This window comes from Diadema antillarum, unplaced genomic scaffold, assembly GCF_040938485.1.
Source record: "Diadema antillarum isolate AM-2024a unplaced genomic scaffold, OU_Dant_1.0 scf00000030, whole genome shotgun sequence".
NCBI classification, from domain to species: Eukaryota; Metazoa; Echinodermata; class Echinoidea; order Diadematoida; family Diadematidae; genus Diadema; species Diadema antillarum.
Window position 1 is genome coordinate 2,469,091 of NW_027270919.1, and position 24,047 is coordinate 2,493,137.

The window sequence follows — 24,047 nt, forward strand, 5'->3', positions numbered from 1 at the left end:
TCTCGCACTCTTTATCATTAGTTATCAGGTGAGCATGGTGGCGGGTAACTTACTGTGCACCAAGAGACAGCCATCTTTGAATGAACGAAACATGACGTCATTAACATACATAGCATTTAAAGTTACAATACAGATCAAAACTGCTGATATCAGATTAAGCCAAATGTATCATTAACCCTATAAAGCCCAAGCTATTTTGACCCCTTCCAGGCCCAAGGGGGGGGGGGGGGGACATTGTGCCCCCCTACATAACTTCTTCATTATATGATGTATGACCGTCATATTTGGCACATGGGTAAAGCAACTCATGCTCTACATGACCTAACATTTGAAATTTCTCAAGGTCACCCACTGAGGGCGCTATTTCCCAAAATATAAAGAAATACATAGGAAATACGTTAAAATCATGTATTTTCTATTTCTTTATCCCCAGTATATATGTTTTTATTTCATATCAATCATTTTCATATTTACTACAAAGGAAGAGCAAGTCAACCTTCACTATTTGTCATGGTTGAAATTTCTCAAGGTCAACATACGGGGGCGCAATTCATTACAATATAATGAAATATATGAAACCTATAATGTATTGCTTGGAATGGGTACATATATTGATATCACATTTCATATTTCCAAAATATTGACATTTTGAGTTTGCAGATGGATATTATGATAAATAAATGATATTACAGTCAAAGCTTGTGTGAAGATAACACAAAATAAAAGGTACTCTTTGAAAAATGCTATATTTTCGATTATTTCTATTATATCTATTGTTTCATGCCTATGTAATATAAAAAATGAAGGAAATAATAAGAAGACCATTTCAGGGTAATTCTCAACAATAATTACTTCACATTTCGGTCCTTCAGCAAATTACAACCAAGAAAACCCCCTTTTATCCATAATTACATTGTTAACTGAAATTGAAACAGAAAATCATGCAAAATCTGACTAACATGGTTGTCAGTTTGCAGTTGCCATGGCAACCAGGAATATCGGACATATCTAAATTATATGTCAAAATGTTCGCAATAAGATTTTAGGAAAAGTCACCAAATTTGGTTGAAATCAGGTTAGAGGTGTAGGAGTGGCAAGCAAAAATATGGTAGTGGGCACAATGTCCCCCCCCCCCCCCTTGGGCTTTATAGGGTTAAATTAAAATTAATTGTCATTGGTCGCGAATTCATTTGCATATTAGATACAGTGCGTGGGATGAGTTTTCACTGCATGGAAGAACAATCTATAGCATTTGTTCTCAAGCATTGCTAATGAGGAACAGAGTCTATCGTCTATGACCTTGTGACACAAAGGCGTTCCCATAGTATGTAGTAAACGTCGATAAACAAGTCAGTTTGTCGAAGATTTGAGCTCTATGAACAGTAAGTTCAAACGCTAGAATTAACTAAACGCATACCAGGTGATTATTGTTTTTGAATTGACATTTGGAATTGATTCTTAATACGGCCTTTTAGGACTGAATACAGCGCAATCTGAGGAAAGTCCAACCAAATCCGCAATTCTAGAGCGCAGTGACTGTCCTGTTGATTCACATTCGTGCCAGAGTGTTGCAGGGTCTGACAAACAGTCTGTTCACGAAAGAATAGTTCTGGTGTGATTCTTTACACGACACCACTATAAAGACACCGAAGGATCACCTTGTCAGTCTCTGTATATCCTGTACATCAACAAGTTGTTTGCAAGAATGGTTTCCCTTCGATGGAACATTCGGTCACGTGATGCCAAGCATTTCCTGGAAGCTGGTCGTTTTGAGTTCGTCTCCAAGGTAAAATCAACACGCGATCCGAGACGCTTTGCACGCAATCATAACATTGCCTTCTCCGCGGCCACCAGCGCCATCTTTGCGGACGACTTCGTGTATCCTCATTCCTCACCAAAGTATCTAACTGCTTATTGTTGACGTCTAACAGTGAAATGTTTTAAGATGCTTCTTTGATGTCGTATTAAAGTCACTGGCCACCTTGTCTCAACTGGATGCTGGACAATGTTCCAAATATTGAAAACAACCTTCAGTGGATTTGTTTGATCTCTGAAACTGTCTCTCATACCCACTGCCGTTTGGCAGTGGGTAGCCACTGCTGTGTGAAAACCGTCGTTGCTCTATTGTCTTTTGCTTATGATATAAAGTGAACAGATAATCATGAAGAAGAGACATCTCACAAATCACAGCAATTATGGTCTCGTGACATGTTGCATTCAACACTGATTATATCTGGAGTCTGCATTGCAGTTCTGTTTAAAGGCAAAATTTGAATACATACACGTTTCTTTCTCTCTCATTCTCGCAATGAGTAACGGTTTAGATCAAGAGGCATTGATGTGCACAGGGCTAATTGGAGATACGTTGAGAATGTTGAGGTACAGAATCCATATGTGTCTTTTTTATCATTAGATTCAACGAAACTTTTCATCATTTCATCGCATTCATCTCATGAATTTATCGCTGAGAAAAAGTCACCAATCAACGTACATGTATATAGATATTCGTGTAATGTAACGTCAAATTCGAAGAGGTTTGTAAGTGGTCTCCTGACGATAAATTGGCATCCAGTCGAGGTTCTGCACACCCGAGGATCACCTCAGCGGTCGATGTTTTCCTTCGTCATTCTAGAAGGAGACAGTATTCAAACAGGAGGTGACCAAAACAAATCATTTACGGAGCGGGGGTTTTCCGGCGGCCTCGCACTCCGGCCGTGCCTGTAATATGGCGTTGTATAATGAGATGAATTTGATGGGGAGAGAGGCGATAGGAATTAGTGGATTGGTATAGGGAGAGGGCCCAATTACCACTGGCGTAGACACAGGTGTTTCAGAAGCTGCGTGGAAAAGTTCAACGCACCGGAAGTTGCTATCGAAATGACCGATTTGATTGTATGCGTGTTCTCTACAAACCCGTTATCCATTTTGATCCAAAAGCCTTACACTACTACAACCTGATGATAAAAATCACATTGTTAGAAAGGATGTGAAATACAGGTCCCGTCACTGCTGATCGTTTGACCCGAGACATCAACGGACATGCACACTAGTACACTTATTCTTTATCTCCTTTTAGAAAAAAAAAAAAACAAACAAACAGGGAATACCGTGTCTTAAACCATTGTTTACAGGCACCGTTTATACTTTCTGAATTCAGCCTACGAGGATTACCATATCTTGCTGATAACAAAAATTATGTTACATCTGTGCAATGTGTATCTCATACTATTAGTGGATACTCTAGCATGCTAGTGAAAGCTAGACCTGTAGCTTAGACACAGCTGGTGTGAACTCAGATGGTCTGTAGGGTTCTTTCATTTTGCATTTTTATATTTGCGTAATCCTTTCAGAACAAATCTGTAGCGATTTTTTTTTTTTTTTGCTGATAAAATTTGTCGGTTGCTGCTCAGAATTCATTGGCAGGATGACACTAGCTAGACTGTTGATAATATTCATCTGAACAGTCAGTCTTCAACTTTTAAAGGAACTGTACAGTACTGGTTGACGTGGCGATTCATGTTTTGAACATTCGTAAGTGAGATAATGAGAAACCTCTAATGAAATATGAAAGAGCATATGATTTTAAGAAGAATTCAACGTTTATTTGATGAAAATTGGTTTTCAAATGGCTGAGATATCCAAAAAAGTGATAATAATAAAAGGTGACAGGCCACGCCTTTTATTAGGATCTCTTTGTTTCACCTTGTTTTTGGATATCTCAGCCGTGTCAAAAACAATTTTCTTCAAATAAACTTTTGATACCCCTTAGAATTGGATGCTCTTTGACATTTCATAGAGTGGTTTCTGAATATCTCGCAGAACGTTTAAAGCTAAATCCTCACCTCAACCAGAACTGTACACACCCTTTATCATGAAAGAAAGGACTGGATCGAAGAGTGTAGGCCTACAGTTTTTAACGAGCAAGAGGGATTATAATTTTCTCGTACTCTGTACTCGTGGTTTCCAGTTCTTCAGCACTAGAATCCCCCGCCTTGTATCGCGGGTAAATTGGCACAGACACTCGTCAGTCTGCGCGCATCGAAATCTCGTCTCTGGGGAGACTTTGAACGAGAGGGGGAAAGACGGAGAGAGGGAAAAAAACCGAGAGAATGAACTTGCCACGAATCAAAATTGTCTTCCTCACCCAGACTTTTAATTGAGAGCTCATTGGTGGCGAAACTTGACAATTTGCGGACTGTGTATTGCCAGCACGTTTGTGACAAATGCGTCTTTGATACCCGCATCTACCTCTCCTATTAAAATGGCGTTGGAGATAAGCTACGTAGCTCCATGGTTTGAGCATGGAGCTGCATGTTGTTGATCCATGGTTCAGGGGATCACCCCTCTCACCATCGTGTTTGAATGAAGGAACCCTCCTATACTGTGACAGGCCGGACAACATTTTTTTTTTCATTCAGTATTTATTGGTAAAAAATTAATGCCATTTACAGCAAAGAATAAAGAATCAAATGAATTACAGAATCACATAATAGAAAAGTGCAGCATAACAAAAATGGATACTTAAAACATTACATATCAAATTTTACAAAAATACCTTGTAGAAAAAGTATACAGTTTCAAATTAAATGTCAAACCTCCATTTTTGAAAGTGACTAGCAAGTTTACCTTTCTTTTTGGAAATTCTATATTCCATTTCTTTATTATTTTTTAAGTAAGCCTGGAAAGATTCCAAAATAGGGGTTTTATTCTGGAATTTACAGACATATATGAAATACTTTACGGATAGAAAAATATATGATATATAAGAATCTCCATGGAGACCGTACATCTTCTCAAAATTAGAAAAAAAATCTCCTAGACGTTGCCCAGAAAGAACAAATATTATTTACAACAAAGGAGTCAGTGACAAAGAAGAATGGCAGTCTTTTATCAATACACTAAATCTCCTACTGACTTTCCCAGCAATACTTTAAGTGATTATGATTTGTGTGTGGTGGATGACCTAAAAACCAGAATGGCTTCCAAGTGCATTTTAACACTGGATAATACTAGTAGTTAGATTGAAAGGTTTAGAAGTGCTGTGTGATAAATATTGTATGAGACTGGTCAACATAATCGACGGGCAATGGAGGCGTGATGACCCAACGGGAATGGCTCTGTATTGAATACTCTCCACCCCCTGGTTATATTGTGTGGATTAGACGAAAGCAGAAAAATACAAACTATTATCTTTTGGTTATAGTTAAAACTTTGTTGCTGTGTGTAGAGACAAACTGGAAAGTAATCAGATGTTCTAACGTTGTAGCAGCGGAGAGATATACTCTCCAGCAGCATCCCGGACCGTCAATGAACGTGAATGACTGTATCTTCGGCAGATGGTCAGGAGAACAAAGAATTAGCTACATGTGACACTTGACTGTTGCTATAGAAACCATGATAACAGGACGTCGCAATCACGACGGCGCTTTTAGTCCGCTAGTATAATGATCAGTTTATGATCCTGATGCTGTATTCTCCCTCGCATAAACTTTAGGACCCACACACTCACTTATCAAAACGTCGTAATTACCTATCTTGACGTGATGGTAATCACAATTGATCCTTGGTAAATGTCCGCAAAGGAAGAAGATTCCGGTGTCATCAACAAGTAAATAAGTCGGCTTTTTCCAAGCCTCCTCTTCCCCTTGTGTCCCTTGCGAGTCCTCAGATGTCAGAATAGACGATTGATTAATCACTTCTGAACGCCTCGTACAATGTCCCGACTACGAGAAAGAACATCACACGTCAAAAACAAACCAACGCGCGCGCGTGTGATACACCGCGCTCGGAAATCTGAATGTCTTGACGATTTTGAGCGGTCATATTTGAATGGAATCCATTTTTCCTATTCATTCTGGCAGCGATTATTTAAACCGAAGGCTCTCTTCGAGCAGGACTCTCTGGTGATCAAAGCGGTTTTCCGCCAAGAAGTCGTGGGCGACTACAGGGGGACAATTCTCGTGGGAGAGGCGATGTAGGGTCTCGTCAAGTGCTAGATTTGCCGACGTGGATTCGCCAGATGAAAATTTCCTCGTATAATCTGAGCTGTAGAAACACAAGACCAGTCTGATTTGGGATGTTTAGATGCCTGTAGACCTATAAATCTGTTTGTGTCTATTGCACCACCCCCGTCAGTTTCATCAAAGTGCTTCTATACTCTGTATGAATGATCAGGGCCCTGGATTCACATAAATGGTACTCACGTTTGCTCACTAGTACCCTCTTGTTTTGTTACCCCAGGCTTCAGCTGTTTCCGATCACGGAGCCGCACTAGTCTTGTATACCTGTGTTTTATTTTTAAAGAGGAATTGACCCCAAACACATTAATGTATAGTCGGTGAATGCAAAAATGATAACAGGTCAGTAAAATCTGAGGGAAAGCGGACTATACCTTGAAGATTTGGTCAAATCCATGTGCCATCACCGTATAGCTGGATGCAAAGACTACAAAAATTCGTGAAGTCACAGCAATGTAACAATTTAAAGGAAATACAAACTGTATTCCACAAAAATCATGTTTATGAAAAGAACGCATTTACTCGACGTGTTACTTATTCCTTGTGTAGACCTATATTAGTCCCTTCTATGTATGAAAATGATATGTGGAATTGCCCTTATATACATTACTTTTTCATATTGATTTTGCTCTGTGTGATAACCGTACGCCGAGTGACTTTGCGGGGCCATCAGCGGAGAGCGAGACGGGAATACTCCATAGGGATCGGGAGATGGTGCACAATGTAACGTTCTTGCACGAAAATGATTCCGGTGATTGAGTGTTAACATCAAGATGGATGCTCTGAAGAGCATACACCACGGCCAAAACATTACCAATGATTTACCATACGGTATCTGCAAAGTCGTTGCTATAGAGATGATAACTTTCTAACAGCAAACAGACGAAAAGGAATTTCGTATTTGCTGCGTATTTGCATCACACCAGTTCCCCATCCCATGGACGTACAGGCACACTGGTACTTGGATGCCATGGGACGATATTACTTCTGACAGACGATATGAATGCCCACCTTTAAACAGTGTTATGAAGATGTATATCAATAGCGGGTGAGAGTGCGTAGTTATGTCTTGGTTGTGAGCGCGATGTTTGCGAGCCCCCTCGTGTTTATTTTCTCTACCGTTGGGCGAGAACCGTGCGGGTTTTCAGTCCAAACAAGAGCGCGTCTGTCGCACTAGCTGCATCGTAAGAAGCGAGCACAGGTGATGATGAGAAGAGCTGCATGGAGGTCGAGGCGCAAGGTATTCGTGACAAGGACTACGCGGGCGGCAGACATTTTCCTCGGCCCCTCTTTCTGAGTATCACAGAGGCGTCAGACCAATGGCTGCCGAGTGATAAGTGTGTGGTAAAGCCACTGGTCATCCCCTTTTGCTTCTTGTTATGATGGTGTGGCAAAAGCGAAAAAGATGAGTCTCTGGTTGAATGTATTCACCTTTCAGCATAGATTTTAATATCCTCACGATATCACATTTGGATATCGCAAAGATGTCCTTTATACGGACAACTGTTTCAAACATGACGCTTCAAAACATTTTGTAACAGACAGATATACATGTATCCAAAATGAAATGAGCAACCCATAGTCTGGCTGTTTGAATAATCAGTATCATGTCGGAAAAGCCCGGTGGGCTTTTGTTTTGAGTGTTTACGATAGTAATATCTCAGGTAGGAATTCTTATATGCACGTAGATGATGAAAACAACAGGTGAACATTTCCACATCATTGCTGCAGTAGAAAGGGGATGATTTACGATGATCCTCGGTAACGTTGTCGAGGTTCAGCTGGGAACGACGGATTCAGGAACCGGAAGAGCCGTTTCCCCAGAACAGCGACACTAATGGCTCTGCCACTCCTCCGGCTTCGGGTGGCACGTCAATGGGAGGAGACTTGGGACTCTCAACCAAGACGAAAATTTCTCACAATGATTCACGAGCGTTTCTTGTTTGAGCAGGTTGATCCATCCGCGGGAATAGGGGAATAGGGAATCCGAAGAAGGGAGGAATCAGGAAACATTCAAGATTATCGGAGCTTCTGACGGAAATCTCTGTAGATATCCTCCGAAATAACCGAGGTGATTGGGTGATTGTTCTCTGAAAGGCACTTAGCACTCTTCTGAAGCTCGTTCTGCTTCAACTGACGTACGTGTTGGGTAGCGAATCGCTCGTTGGCGATGTTTCCAGAAAAACGAAATCTTCTATGTTTACTTTGCATTGTGACCTATTGTCTAATGTTGTGATGTTTTGTTTTGTTTTGTTTTGTTTTGTTTTGTTCTATTCTGTTTCTTTGCCTTTGTGTCAGTCAATGACCCTGTTCACTCTGAAACTTCCATTTATGTTGTCCTGCAGGCGTCCCATCTGAATTGGCACCTACAGTTAGATTTTAGAAAAAATCGAAGTAGGCCCTACAAATACGGTTGTGTTTCTAAGCAACTTTATTGATCAGGAAAATCATCATTGAAAAGGGGGGAGGGGTATCTGATTGGGTACATTCATTCAAAACATGGCGGAAATTTTTGCCTTCGCCTGTGTTACTTGTAGCAGAGTCTTGGAACATGGTTGGATGTGATCAGTCGTAGCGTTGTATAGATGACAACACCGTTAACCCGTTCCATGCGGGAACCTGGTGGCTTGTGTAATAAGTCTATGGGGATTTCAGAATTCAGTATGGAATGGTTTAAGTTGAATATCAAACGTTCAGATCCTACCGAACTGGTAAATTACAAGGCAACTGCAAGATGTAGTTCATACATTTCTTATCGTTTAAGCCTTGTCCTGCATTATCAGTCAGATAATACGTCTGGGCTCTCCGTAGACAAACTTGAAATGGAGGCGGTTGATGTTACTGTCTGCTTTCAACCATTTTTACCCACGTGATTTTCTGGATCATCGTTAGTCAGTTGTTGGTTGAATTACCTCCCATAGCTATTCGTTCCCTCCCTGCCACATACGACGTGACTCCTAAGTGGCGCAAGTCTCATATATTACAATGATTTTCCGTAGGGATTTTTGTTCATAATTTAAATAACTGCTGAATTTCTGGTTACAGCTCGTTATTCCGAAGGTTCGTTATTCCGAAGGCTCTTTATTCCTAAGATTCGTTATTCCGAAGGTTCATTGTTCCGAATTTCATTTTCGGATTAACTAATCTTCGGAGTAACGAACCTTCGGAATAACGCCACAAATTTTCGGATTAACGAACCCTTTTTCATTTTCGGATTAACGAACCTCTAGGTATAGGGAATTTGCGTGTTTCGGATTAACGACCCTTCGGAATAACGAACCTTCGGAATAGCGAACCTTCGGAATAACGACCAGCACCCGAATTTCTGTACAAAAGATGTGTGTTTTGCGTTTGGTACCCGGTGAAACCTACTTTTCGGATACTACAAGAGTTTTGGGTATGGTGGTGAGAGGGAAAAAAAGCTCGAGTGAGATGCATTGAAGGAAAATACATGAGCCCTGGTGTTATGCCATGCTTAATCGTTCATAAAAAAGAAAATAATAATGATAACAATTGTAGGTTACGGGTAAGGCTGTAGCCTTAAAACGACTCTTGGTGAGAATCGGCCTGCGTGAGTAAAAAGCACATTGAATTTCCGAGATGCCTATATTTTCCAGCGAGATAAACGTCGAATTTTGAAGATTGGTGAGCATGATGACATCCCGCTGCCTCCTCCCTTCCCTTTTCAATCTTTCTTTACCAGCCTTCTCCCTATTTGACGAACATCAGCACACTTGACGGACATTGAGACCGACTCTTGCCACATTGCATGCATTCGCTTTTCTCCGCTTCATCCTGCCTCTGTTTGGATTCGTCATTAATTGGCAGTTTCGATTCTGCAACTACAGCCCGCATTTGGGAGATGAAATGGTGCGTCCAGTTTGCATCTATATTGATGAGTATTCTTAAGTGGAACGTGACATCCTGTTTTGGGTTGTGTCTAATTGTTTGCACAACTCATTTGCAATTCGTTACATTGTAGGGGACCTAACTAGCTTAACTTTATCGTGTTCAGTTAATACTGAAACTAACACTCATTACTAGAGAGACCTTGCATTCACTTTGTTTTTATTGCTGTAGCAATTATTCAAACATGACCGTTAATCCTCAGAGCATCTAGAATGTGTGTTGAGTTTCCACATTTTATTTGACAACATTATCTTCTCCTTATTTTCATTCGTAGTTTTTCTTGGTGAAAATAATGTGTGCCTTGCCCATTACTCATCTCTGTGCATAAGAATAAAAGTTCTATACTTCAGTTAACAGAGAATGTTCCCTATAGTAAATGGGAGGGGATCATTTCAAATAAAATCATGAAAACAAATGCCTCATCTCCATGAAATTTTGACGAAGTTACAAAAAGAAAATATTGAGTTCGTCCTGTGGGGACGTTCACAATTGAAGAACTAAAAGAAGAGAAGGGAGATGAATAGAATTAAGAAGAATTTAATGAAGGAGAATAATAACAAAAAGACCTGGTTGTCACGTAACAATACAAATATTCGATTGTTATTCATTACAGCTACGTACTGTAGGGGGAATGTCACAAAGCTCAGAGTCACATGATCAATGTGGCCTTTGAAAGACCCACTAGAGAGCAGTGTACTTTAGTTGACCTTTGCTCAGTTGTAGGTGTCCTTTTTCTTGATCTTTTGTGTTGTTGTCTGGTGATTATCCATTTCAAATAGACATACGTATACACACGCAATAGAGAGGTAGAGATGACCAGCCAGACAGACGCAGACAGACAGATAGACAAAATGATATGCATGCGCGCATCAACAGAGAGATAAGATGTGTAGATACGTGGATGCATGTCAAAAGAAGTATATGTGTATTATATTGCTTTCCAAAGGAATACACGTTCGATGAGTTGTCTGTGCAATACCTTGTTGATTGAACAGTCACCCCGCAAGAATTCCATATCATGGGAACACGTTATGAGGTGTTGGGGTGAATTCGTAGGCAAATAAAAGCGAAAACAAGAAGAAAACTCTGCGTGGTTTTCTGCGTCCCCCAAGTGCCAGGTTTTTATGGTGGATCGCATGTGCTCTCCGCAGAAATCTCCTCTGAGATTGATGGGGCAGTTACCGCGGGCTCTTGATCGAGGTCACGCCGCTTGACAGTAGGGTCTCGCGACAGACGAGATTTATGTTCGTCGTGAGATCGGGGCGAGTGAATTATGGCCGCTCGGCCTAATAAGATCGTAATGACTGCAGATTGAGCGTATATATCTTGTCGTCGTGACTTTCACAGACAGTCATATAGCGATATGACTGGATAGGCAAGGCCCAATGCTTGAACCAGGGCCGAAATTTGCAGAAGATGAATTCGAAAACCGATACGAGGAAATATTCCAAGTACTTTTCGATCGTCCCATTAGCGATGATTGCAAGGATCCAAACATCAAAGTGAGGAACCGCCAGTGGCAAAGAGATGTGGGTAATTACCATGGTTACGAAGCCAAAGTATTGTTACAATCACTATACTCCACAACATAAGTGTGGCTGGATTTGACTTGGGTGTGTTTCGTCGGGGATTCCGTCGCATAATCAACTGGAAGGAACCTCAATTTACGGATGGGAAACACGCGGTCAGAAAAAACATGTACTGCAAAGTTTTGGGGTTTTATTCATAATGTTACTCATGCTGTAGACGGGAAGATTTTAACCAGCTATGATGAAGTACCAAAATACAACAGTTGTAAGGTCTGCAGTGTTACTAATCTTTAATTCGATACATTCCTCGTTGATACCCATACTCGCAGCTCAGGTGGCTTTTATACTTTGTCGACAAAAGGGCTTCCGACCTGTGAATGGAAATAGATTTATAATAAATAATTTAAAACACTCGTAGTTAATCTGACAAATCCATATTCAGAGCAATGTGAAGCGTTCTTTACAGTGTTTGTCGACTTGATGTTACAATGACGTCTTGCAAAAGCTTGGTATTCTTCCGGCTTCCGATGTGTAGTCTATTGTGGAAGTACCATTGTATAGAGGATAAGATTAAGGAATCCTGACTAGAAGGACGTGGATTCGAATCCTGCCACCAGCATGCAACCTTGGACAAGATTCTTGGCCCTCTTTCTATCTACTGACCATGAGGTGTATTGCAAGGGTATCTTGTAATGCTGGGGTATTGATTGCTTAATAACCTTTGTAAATACTAACGAGAGTGAATAAGCACGTCGAAATGATTATTATCACTTGCATTAATATAAAAAACACTGTTGCAGCTCACAAATATAATATTCAAGTATACATATTATAACAACTTCGCTAGAGCAGCTAGATTTATACAAGCTAAAGCATTTGGAGAAAGAAAAGGGTGCTTGTCAAGATAATTTTCTCCCTATCAGTTGACTTACTAGAACTAAACTTCTAAAGCAGGAGAGATGTTAGGGTCAAACTAGGCCGAGCTCCTGAGGACAAAAGGAAAACCTTGGGTGAGCCAGAAATGTTGATATTAACTCCGTTCCTTAAAAAAGGAGAAAACAAAAGTGAGATATTAAAGCTTAGAAACTGCGAGATACATTCTAAAATAGTAGAAAGTGGTAAACATTTCAGTGCTGTGTGAATCATTTCATTGTGAAAACCATGGTTCGTTGTAGGTTCATGTGAAAACTAAGGAGGCCTATATTTATTGGATAATGCCGTTCATAATTTTACCTGCGTATAATGTGTAGTCTTGTTGCAAGATTTTGATGAATATGGCCCGCTGTACAACATGATCATTATTTTTGACTGTTGATAGATGCACATTTGCAGCATTCTTAGAAACTATCAACCGAAATCGGCTTATAATCGGTTAGAAGCACCGTCAATGTGGTATATAGACGTATCGTGCCATTCAGTTCCAGTGAACTTAAAGAGACTATTTCATCACATGGGAATTGGGCAGTTGGGAGAACCGTCAAGCGTTGAAAAGAATTGACCAGAAATTTCAGTAACACTCACTTCTTTATGTCTACAATTGTTACAGGCCTGCTGATATGTTTCATGCTGTTGCTACATCTCCAGGAATTACTTACATTAACTCTAGAAATAAGATATGCATATTTAATATGGGAGGCTAGTTTCTTAGAGCAAAACGATTTCAGGTGATAACTTCGGCGTTTTCGAAAGACTATCACAAAATAGGACTGGTGTGACGTCACCTTCAGCTCACTGCCCTCCTCCTCCCCCCCCCCCCCCCCCAGCTCCGCCGTGCTCCGCTCCTATCCATCCAGTTCATGGTTCGAAATAATGATTCCAAATGACATTCGTCCCCCATTAACCCCGTCACAACCGCTATTTCAAAAATACCTTTGACGTCCCAGGCATAACAGTTGCCTGTGGAATGGTAGGGTTTAAGTTTTTGAACAGCGAGACAAGTTCGGGGGATGCGCAGGCTATACAGTGGGATGCGATCATGGGGTAAGGAGGAAGAGAGAGAAAGAGAGATTGAAAGCGGGGGAAGAGGGAGGGGAGAAAGAGGGAGAGAGAGGAAGAGGACAAAAAGAGAAGAAAGAGAGAAGAGATGAGGAGGAATACGTGCCAGGAGAAGAATGAGCGTCGTGGATCACTGCAGAGGCCAGGGCTGCAGAATGCGAACCGAGATACAATGCTGATCCCACATAATGCGTGCCGAAGCTACGGGGGATGGACCGCATCGCAGCTCAGCTATCGTGTCGTTCCCTGTCACTTTTTTTTTACCTTGCAGAATTTACATGATTTAGTAGTTGAGCGTGTTTTTGCCAATGGTCAGACGCATCAAGTTTTATCATCTTTCCTTTTTTTTTTTTACATTCCAGTTCCCTTTTACGTTCTAAAAATCTCCCTTTGTCTACATTGTCTATTGACTTAAACCGATCGTTATTTTGGTCTTGTTCTTTTTTTTTTTCTTTCGTTTTTTTTTTTTTTTTGTTCGGCTGCCAGTCATGCCTAGAGGTGTATGTTAGCTTAAGATTAACTCGCTCAGCTCAAATATCTCGAAATGTCTTTCTTTCTTGACAGTGCAATATTTTTCTATGCTTTGTAGCAGTCATGCCAAACACAACAATTACCCACTCATTACTCACTCAAAATATCGTCAGCATTTTCTCAGTCATATTTCTACTGGAGAGATAAGTCTAAAACCGTAATATCTATACTTATTCTAATCACCGTATCTTGAACGAAACTTTCTCAGAAAGCGATTAAAACATTAAATGAATATTTGTCGTGAAAGTAATACGCATGTGTACCACACGCTCTCGCTCTGTATTTCCAGCCCTTCCGAGAACCAAACACTCATTTTCCCCGGGTCAGCCTCTACAAGTTCGTTGACCGTTCGGTGATTGTGCGTCGTTGGCTGTACCTCAATTTGCTTTCTTCACCTGAGTAGGAGGATTTATGACAGTCGTAACTCGATTGAACATGGATATTGTGTTGTTTTATTCTTCTTTCGTTCCACGGGTACTTTTTATGCCTTTTTGCCTTTTCGTCTCATCTGTTGTTTTGACGTGGAAGTCATAAAAAACTTGGTGGTCCTAAGATTAATGTGTAGAGAAGCTTTCCTTCTTCCGTTGTCGATATAAATGTCGCATAAAAATTAATATGGTGCGGGATGAATGTGTAAGAAATCTAATTATTCTTCTACCGTACCAGCTGTTTCATTCAGAAATTATTCAGATATTCAATTGACTCTCGAAGTCTTCTGAAATCTTATTCTATTGTTCTTTCTGCTCAACCCTTTGTTATCCATCTCCATTTACTGCAATATGCTATCCACGTGGGCATCATGTATTATTGACTATACTTTCTCTTTGTTTTCATACTTACAGGGTTGGCGGAGGTGCAACACGGAAAGCATGGCAAACCATGAGACTAAACACATGATCGTGAGGCAGGGACTCTTCCACGGCTGGATGCCATTTACGCCAAAAATAGTTGCCATGGTTACCATGTCTCACTTCAAAGAGCATCGTGAATCATCGGAGTTGCATCTGCTGAATTCTTGTGACTGCGTCGAACTGTGGTGATGAATTGTAACAGCGCTATTCGAACTGCTCTTACGGATGTGTTGCCATCTCTCCGCCATCTTATTTATGGACAGTTTCCCACTGACTGTTGTTTGGATGATGTCCACACTTCGATTGATATGCCTGCAATAGCTCGTTCAAGTGATGAGTGTGTCGTGCTTCCATGGTCCTATCTGTGTTATTTTTTTTTCTCCGCGCAGCCAGTTACCTTTCATGTTCACTGGATAATATGCAGTGAACATCGGCGCCTGCGCAATAGGAAAGTGTCAATTCCATCTAAGCGCTGTCCTCATGTACATTGAGATTAATCTGAGCAAAATTCAATGACATTTCGCAGGATTAGAGAGTGGTCAGAATCTGCAACCTTATTTTGCCAGCCATTCAAAGCTAAATGAAGACTGTGAGATGTTCTACTTGCTGCACACTCTTGCCTTTCGCTTTTTGAACTCCAAAGACTCGCATCATTCGCTGTCCTGTAGAATTTCCATGCCAGTCATGCGGAATCGTATTCTGCTTTGCTCTTCCAGGAAAAAAAAAATGAAAAGGCTTCTTTATGAAATATTCCTTGTCTTCCGTATTTTCATGATTCTATTTGTCAATTCGATTCAAAGTCGCAACAAAAACCTGAATGCATTACTGTTTACATTTTAATGATATTTGATCTGATTTTCCCTACCTTCGTACTAGTGTAAGTACACCTTTTCATGACATTACTTTTGGTGATAAGTGATACACCTCACAACCGCCCTCTAAAAAATGCATCCATGCTCATCAGATTGCATATCGATTTACTGTGACGTCATGTGTCTAAAGTGCCTATCACAGAAGACTAAAAAATGCCTTTGCTTTTCCCATGTTTCCTGAGCTAAATGGAAAAGGCTATAGATGTAACAATATTGACAGGTGAATCTGTGCCTGTGTTATTCATGTGAAATTACTTTACACTGATTAGTTCACCAGTAGTCTTTCCTTGTCTTTACATTTTCTGACAGAAAAAAAAATATGAGAGTATCTTTTAGTCAAAAGTTGAAGTCAGATATTCAACGGTCTATTTGTTTACGATGAACGCATTATCACTACGCAAAACTTTCACCTATAGATGTAGTTGTAGATCTATTTTTCCGAATCCATCTTATTTTCATGTGGTGATTTTCTTTAAGAACAAAGTACAGAGAGTTTGAATGATACCATCATTTGATGATGTCGAGCAGGGTACGAAGTGTCTACAATGAACACTTTTGATTATCGGTTATGTATTTGTATTACCGACGATTTGACTCTATACACTATGAATCCTCGGCTCATGTTATAACCATGAGGGTATGCATTGTCTGTCCAGCAAGTGATTTTGGGTGGTGGAATGCTAAGAACATCGATTTCTTGACAAAACAAAGTTTTTACAATCAATTGTCTATTTGTAATCTTGTTCATTGCTATTTGTCCAAAAATTGATTATGAATCAGGTGGACGTTTGATGCTATATGGGCCAAACAAGAAAAACCAAACCTGTTTTTTTTTTCACACATGACTATCCTTTTCGCAATGAGTTTGTTATGGTTTCTATAGTCGACTATAGTGTTTAAAATCAGACTTTTCCCAGTGTATTGTTGACCTAGTCAGAGCAATAGATATGAGAGTCTGTTTCTCCTCTAAATTTTTATCATTTCATTATACTTATTTTGTCAGGACGACAAAAAATTATGAGGAACATTATGAATTCATCTGGAAACGTTTGAATACCAGATACTACCAGTTGGTTATAGAAGGTATTTCTGAAGCGTGGATAAATGAATGGCTTTCAACCCAGTGATTAACGTACTCAATACAGTGGCAAAGTCTGACCGAAAATGTCAATCAATCATCAATGACGGGGTGGAAGAAGAAAAGAGGAAAACAGGTACAAATTAATCACGTCAACGAATTTAATTGTATGAAGCCATTAGTCTCAACTTATTGGTTTATACCTGTTGTGTTTATTTGTGCGTTTTGTATATTTTTTTTTATTTTAAGGATGAATTTATCTAGTTGGGTGTGTATTTATTCTTATGATTTTTTTTTCATTTACCTATATGGCTTCCAAGCGACATATAGCGCAAACTTTAGAAGAAAATATGGAGATAGAGAGCGAAAGAGAGTATGTATGTGTGTATGTGATTGTGTGTGTGTGTGTATGTATGTATTACGAGACGCTTTCTTATTGGTCATTGTCTTCCCACCAGGAGCATTCACAAAGTCCTATGTTGTTGATTCAAAGAATGTAGTATTTTCTCTCATTTTTCTTCTCTGTCTGTGTGAGATGAAAAGGCGATTGACAGAAAATATGAGATTATAATAGATTTGTGCATCACGCATGTAAAACAAAATGACTCGGGATTGATTATGGAGATGCCACGAAGTGAAAAACAGGGCTTATTATATAAGAAGTGTTCTTAAATTAAGTTGTCCTTAGAGTGTTGTCGGAATTGTACATGTTCGTTCTTTCATCTTGTATTATTTCAAATAAAAAGAACTGTAGAAACTTGAGTGTATGGAACATTTTGTTTTATTTTTTTGAAAAGGTATAACAACATCGTCGCAGCCAAAGGCTTAAGTTTAGTTTTATTCAAATTAATAAAGGCAAAATACATCCAAATAGCCACAAAACAGTGTAAAGTACATGTTAATATTCACGATAAAACATTCAAAAAACATAAAACTTTCTTATTTGTGTTCAGTTAAAATTACTTCAGATGAAGAATCATGTCAATACGTACATACATTTATTTATAATAATGGTAGAGGTATAATTTTTGTATAATTGTTTAATTCAGGTTATGAATTTATGTTTTTAAATGTTTGTTCTGTGGTATAATTGTGAGCTTTATAGATATAACACCGTAATGCTTTTGTTTGTTGTTTAAGCAATTTGGCAGTTATTATGTACATGCAAAATAATTTGTTTGATTGTTGTAATCATGTCTTTGTTTATCAATAAAGACATGATTAGAATAACAAATTATTTTGCACGTTTATGATAGCTATCACACTCTTTGAAACAAAAAGTAAGTATGGCTACAAAGCTCAAGTTTATACTACAGAAAAATATTAATGAAATAAAATCATGACCTGTATATGATTTATTCAATAATTATACAAAAATAAATTATAGTGCGTGTAAATGACCATACAAACAATATATTAATTGTATAATTCTGATACAAAATGTGCACGTACTAACTCATTGATTATATAGTATTTAGACACATAATTTTTGTACATTGATGAGAAACAATGATTTCAACAGAAAGGGGAAATGTGAAGTCCATGAAATATTAGCAGCGTAGTAATGAGCTACTGGGAAAAATGCTGCAGGCTAGAGTGTCATTGTTCCTAGAGTACTAGATTATATATATATATATATATATATATATATATATATATATATATATATATACATATACTCCTAGATGGGTCATTTGGAAGACATTTCCATTTGTTTTATATGCAAATTTGTTGTATACATGTTCAATGGCAGTTTACGCAATGGAGACACGAAAATTGTCTCCTTAATGACCAGTTGTCTCCCTAATGAAGACACTTCCCCCCAATATGTCTCCCTAAGGTGCCAACTAGGGATATATATATATATATATATGTATACACATATACACACAGATATATATATATATATATATATATATATATATATATATATATATAAACATATATATATATATATATATATATATATATATATATATATATATGTGTGTGTGTGTGTGTGTGTGGTGTCCCTCATTTCGGGGCAATGATTATTAAAGCAACATTCGTTGTATCAAGGAGTTATACTAGGCTAAAAATCCCCTTGGTTTATACATCCAGTGGGGTTCCACTAGACAAGTGGCATTTGGGTGTATGTTCCCGATAAATCATATGAGAAACTAATGAATGACTCTTTCATTTACACATTATAGCGTTTTCGGCTACCTCCTTCATCTAATCCATTTCACTTCATTGCATTTCAATTTATTTTCATATTTCGCAATGAAAATACTCAGATATAACATTTAAATAGAATGATGCATATTATCCAGCTTTGATGCACAAGAAAATGTTAAAAACATAAGATTACATGACATGGTGGTTAGTGTATACAAATTTGAATCTAAGTTAAATCTGATAAGCTAATAACCCCCTTAGGCTCAATGCATTCATATCTCCATATAAGGATGCCGACATGATTACTCAAAAGCAATTTTTTACTTTACTTCATGCATTAAAAAAAATCAAAAAGAAACACGCACTGAATGGCAGAAGTTTCATCGAAATCGGACAGCAGAGAAAATTATTGAATTCTAAATCATTGCCTCTCAACCCATGAACTGCCAAAGGTGTCTTTGAAACTTCTGGTTTTGGGGTCTTTCCAACTTTTGAAATTAACTTAAAAATATCACATTTTCAGTGTCTATGACATATTATATACCATTCTGAAGAATATAAATGTAAAAGGTTTAATGAAATAACCTTATTTTGATGACAATCATGCCAATATCCAATGCCAAATATGAAATTTAAGAATTAAAAAAGAATTGAAAAATATTACAATTTTTAGTGAAAACATATTTCTCAAATTTCACAGGTTAGTTTTCGATTTTTTTAAAAATTTAATGTTGTAGATAAAGCATTTAGGTCCTACACCATTTTAGCTTTGATATTTAATTTTTATGATGGAACTTATTTTCTTTTCTGTGTTACTTTGATAAAAAAAATATATATATCCTCGGTTGAAATATCTTGAATTTATACATGAAGATACCAGCTGATATCACAAAGGTACAAAATGCACTTTTTGGACCACTTTTATGGCCCTCAGCAGTTTATGGGTTACTATTCCCTAGTTCTGTCGAGCAAGATATAAATGTCGCAATTTTGGGCGATGATTAAGTGCTGTTGTGTTCCCCTTCCCTTTCATCATATCCAAGTTACTGCAATTCGCCGACAGAAAAAGAGAAAATTTATAAAAGATTGTGTGCCAGCGAAAGGGAGACTTGCGAAACCATGACAGCACCAACTCATTTAATCGGCGTCTCTTTCGGTGATTACTATAATTATTTCAAGGAAACATTACTCTGTAAAGTACCTATCTGCTTTCCGTTCGCTGGTCGTTCTGATAGTCCAGAGGTATAGTCAAATCCAGAACTATTGTTTAGTTTCATCCAAAGCACCAAGTTTTGCACACCTGTAGACTGATACTAGCATATTCGAAACATTTAGGTTTTTTGAGAACTTGAGAATTCAAGCCAAGAGTGCTATGGCAGACATTTTCCAAAACGCACGCTGTTCATTAGTCAAGTAATATGGTATATACAACTACATGTATATTTACAGTAAAGCAAGATCAGTTAGATTACCGACAAAACTGATAGGCCGAAGTGTCATTTGGTCCGCAAAAAAAAAAAAAAAAAAAAAAAAAAAAAAATGGCGGCGCAAATTACAGGCAAATATCCCGATTTAGTGAGAACTTAAGGGTCAAAATCTGACACTCAATTTATGTATTATATATCATAAACACTGGAAAACACACAAATGAACCAAGTACACGCAGAGTATGCGCAATCAAGTTCATCTGTAAGTAGGCCCTATTGGCAATATCAGTGCATATTGCCGGTAATTGTAAATAAGATATATTATGTAGATTTCACGTACTTTTCTTGAAAAAAAATAAGTCAACTTTCTATCTAAACCGAATGGTATAAACATTTCAAGAGACAAATATGCTTCTAATGATACATATTCTTCAAAAATCGCACTGGCTTTCCCTGGCAATTTTGGAAACCACTTAAGTCCAGTTTCGCTGAGAAAAGTTTAATCTACATTTTGATCTACAATTTGGAGCTTTAAGAAAAAAATTCTAGCGGCGTTTCACAATGCCGTTAGACTATATGAGAGATTTGTCCATGCATGCTAAATGGTTCGTTTATAGGTAGAGTTTACTCTATCATACAATGCCACCGTTCCATCCAAACATGGAGTAAATTTTCACTGTAAACTCTCCCAATGATATAAACTCGAACTATAACCCCATGCAGTTGGGGGCTCTAGGTTTTATTTCTGTCGTGCACATCTCCCTTTCCAATGTATCTTGACCAGAACTTTCATCTGTAACTTTAAGACAGAGGTGGAGGAGTTCAACTGGCAGAGCATGCCGGAAGAGTACACTAACAACACCGAGGAGTCTATACTTGTCAATTTTAATAAAAAGAGGTTGTTACTTTACTATCATCAATTACTGACACGTGACTGAGCCGATAAACAAGGGGTATTGTTGGATAGCAAAATTTAACATGCATGAAAGTATATGGCGAACGAGTTAAAACAATCATTGCGCACTGTACTCTGAATACTTAGCATATTGATTTTAAAAAAATTATTCTTGCCTTACTTTGAAAAAAACAGAAGTTTACAGTGTCACATATTATACTGCATTGTCAAAACAGTGATACATACCTAAATCTGATTTTGATAAAGCCTTAACTACCCCGTTCACCCAGGCTTTGTTCTTGTCATATAAGGGAACTTGAACATGGTATGGAATGACATTTCAAGAAAAGCTTAAAGTTGTTTGCTTGCATTTATTCAGTTTCTTTAAGTTAGAACAAAATAAAATCACATCATTGCAAGAATTCAATTCATTATTAAATTACAAAGGAGCAGAAGAAAAGAACAATCTAATGTAATACTACAACAATTCTTCTAAAACGTTTATGATTATCAAAATACTATGATCTTAAAATGATGAAAGGCAGAAGGCCTACTTTCATTCAACAAAGAAGCAGGAGACGACCAACATAAGCGTGGCTTGGCAGGGCTGACGGCCTCATGGGGAATTTAGCTCAAGTTTGTCTCTCACAAGCATGGCAAGTGATTATAAAATAACCTATAAACAGAGATAAATGGGAAAATGTAACACATTGAAATCAGTACAGAATTCATGAATATGTTGCACGACATAAGACACTCTATATGGAATTCTTTTAAACAAAAGCTAAGTTGTCTACTTTGCGATACAATTTTGTTTTCTTTCCATTGTCAATTTCTGTGTTTCTTATAACCTCCCTCATTTTACATTTATGATTAAGATGGACAAATCTCCTATTTTACTTCTGCTTTCCGTCATTTTCCTTCTTTCTTTCTTCCTCTTGGCGACCGGAACGGAAGTGTCCCCACCAGTAATTGCGCCAAGGTCCCCCAGTCTGTTTGGCTTCAGCCACTCATATTCCGTAGGAAATTGGGGTAAGAAAGACGAGTACCATAATTGCTGAAGCTCCCAATCGCAGAAGTCAAGGTTTTCGGACCAATTAACTCAGCGTTCCCCACGAACCTCTGAGAATTGTGTTGTTCTTTGTAAATCGCTCCCAACCCTGCATGGTCCTTGTGGACATTTGTCAATTGAATGACATCTTACATGCATAGAGGAACATGTTGGTGTATTTTTAGGTAGAAATACAGTGGAAACTCAGTATAACGAGATCTTTGGGACCAAGATAATTTGTTCTTTATATCAGATATCTTATCATATCAGTAGCCAATAAACAATACAAAACAAAGGAAATAAATTCACAGGGACCAGAGAAATTAGTTTGTAGTATCAGTTATTTTGTTATCAGCTCTCTTTATATCGAATTTCCACTGTCAAGCTTGTCCACTGTATAAATCTTAGCTCTCCTCTGTTGTCAATATAGGCCTACTTAGTAGGCGTATTAGGCGTCAGCTTACAACAAGAGATTCAGAAAGCACGTCACATGGGATCGTGATGAGTGAAATGAAAAATCATGTCAGCTTGTATACAGTCTTCAAATAATTCATTACTATACTTTTTAAGTGAAAGTCTCGCGCTACACATATTTTCGCATGCAAGAAGGGCCGGAGTACAGACGACGAAGAAGGAATGGTAATTAGGTGATACGCTATCAGCGTATCACCTATTGTGATTGTCAAAATCTCTCTTTATTTCTTTTTAGGTGATACGCTATCAGCGTATCACCTATTGTGATTGTCAAAATCTCTCTTTATTTCTTTTTATTAGGTGATACGCTATCAGCGTATCACCTATTGTGATTGTCAAAATCTCTCTTTATTTCTTTTTATTCTTCTTTCTTTCTGGACAATTTTGTGTCATCAATATCTCAAGAATGACATTACGGAATAACATGACATTTTCAGGGAACATGTCTCATGACAATATCTAGCCACAATAAGGTTTTCATGACAGTAACATATCTATGACGTCGTCTAGGCGCCATTTTGTGATTTTTGGACCATGTTACATGATCGATCATAACTTCATAACTAAAGGTCATTTCTGTATCATTTTTTGTGGACATAAAGTTCAGGTCACGTTCTATCTTACTTCTTTTGATGCTAATTACCTAGGACATCATTAAGTGCGCGTAAGCGCGCGTCAAAATTTTAAAAGGCTCAAAACAACTTTCCAATGGGAAATCTCGAAGTTTCAGACAATTTTATGCGTTTCAAACAATTTTGCGCGTGCGCGTCCGTCCGCGCATTTTCGCGCGCACAGCGCGTCAGCAACATGAAAATACACTTTTTTTGACAGATTTGGATTCCTGATACTTTGAGCAACAATATCCATTGATTTCTAATCGATTCCTACAAATAACAAAGCAATGCACTTGCGTCAAAGTTCAAATTTCGCGTGCGCGTCTATGTGCAAATATAGTGAAAAAACATGTCTTTGTTTATTTCGCCATAGCTCTTTAAAACGTCAGGTGACCCTATGTTTTTATTGCATATTACAAAAGCATATAAATTGGACATGACGTTTCAAGTATCATTATTTCCATAATTTCATTATGACGTCATCATATCGTCATCTGAAATCAAAAAAGTGGAATTAATTTTTTTGAGGTACTGTTTCTGACATTCATTTGCTCGTATCTCTGTTGTTTAAGCTCAATATTATCCCAAATTCAGATATGTTGTACTTTGAACATTTGCCTTTCAAGTCCATGTCATGGTTTTGAAAT

The 24,047-nt window shown here is 38.2% G+C and overlaps 2 protein-coding genes across 2 annotated transcripts in view; one reads left to right on the top strand and one right to left on the bottom strand.

Moving 5' to 3' along the window:
• LOC139741008 (twist-related protein 2-like) overlaps positions 1-15,540 on the top strand; it is a 41,019-nt gene extending 25,479 nt beyond the window's left edge. Inside the window, exon 2 of the mRNA XM_071651599.1 lies at positions 14,824-15,540. The gene's annotated coding sequence lies outside the window, so the exon portion shown is untranslated. The remainder of the gene's footprint in view (positions 1-14,823) is intronic.
• Positions 1-24,047, bottom strand: part of LOC139740404 (uncharacterized) — a 125,294-nt gene that overhangs the window by 13,310 nt on the left and 87,937 nt on the right. The gene's annotated exons all lie outside the window — the stretch shown is intronic.